Source organism: Frankliniella occidentalis, unplaced genomic scaffold (assembly GCF_000697945.3).
Source record: "Frankliniella occidentalis isolate FOCC.00 unplaced genomic scaffold, Focc_3.1 Scaffold354, whole genome shotgun sequence".
In the NCBI taxonomy this organism is placed as follows: domain Eukaryota; kingdom Metazoa; phylum Arthropoda; class Insecta; order Thysanoptera; family Thripidae; genus Frankliniella; species Frankliniella occidentalis.
Window position 1 is genome coordinate 2353 of NW_026267477.1, and position 541 is coordinate 2893.

Here is a 541-nt window from a genome sequence, read left to right on the forward strand (position 1 = left end):
ACTGCCTCGTCCCTTTTGCTTTAAATTTTTCACTATCAAAATCTTATTTGCCGCGGTCAGTCGTCTTCCCTCCGTGACTAACAATAGCGTGTACACACCGTTCCTTTCAGGAGACATTGGAAAGATTTTTCTGGTAGTTTTTTTATTGTAAAAATTCGATTGGGCTCGATGCCTTTCGTTTTTGCATAATTTGAACCCGGTGAATGGCTCACTTTTATTGACTTGTGAATTTGCTTTAAAGCCATTAGTTATTAACTTGTAACTTTTATTATTTTAAGAGGACAACTTCACTTGATCGTTTTCAGAAAAGATTTGTTCTGTCTACTGAGCAACTGTCTGACGAACCTCCCATTAGAGCCCATTTCATTCTGAAAACGCTCTCGTGCCACTATTAATATCTGTGATCAATTTTGCTCAATTCAGTTTTGTGTAAACCTGTTTCTTTCACATTTTGTAGTAACTAACAGTCTAAGTCCGCTACTCTGACCAAGCATCTGCCTGCATTTTAGTTTTTAAGCTGTTTAAATCTGTACAAATGTTG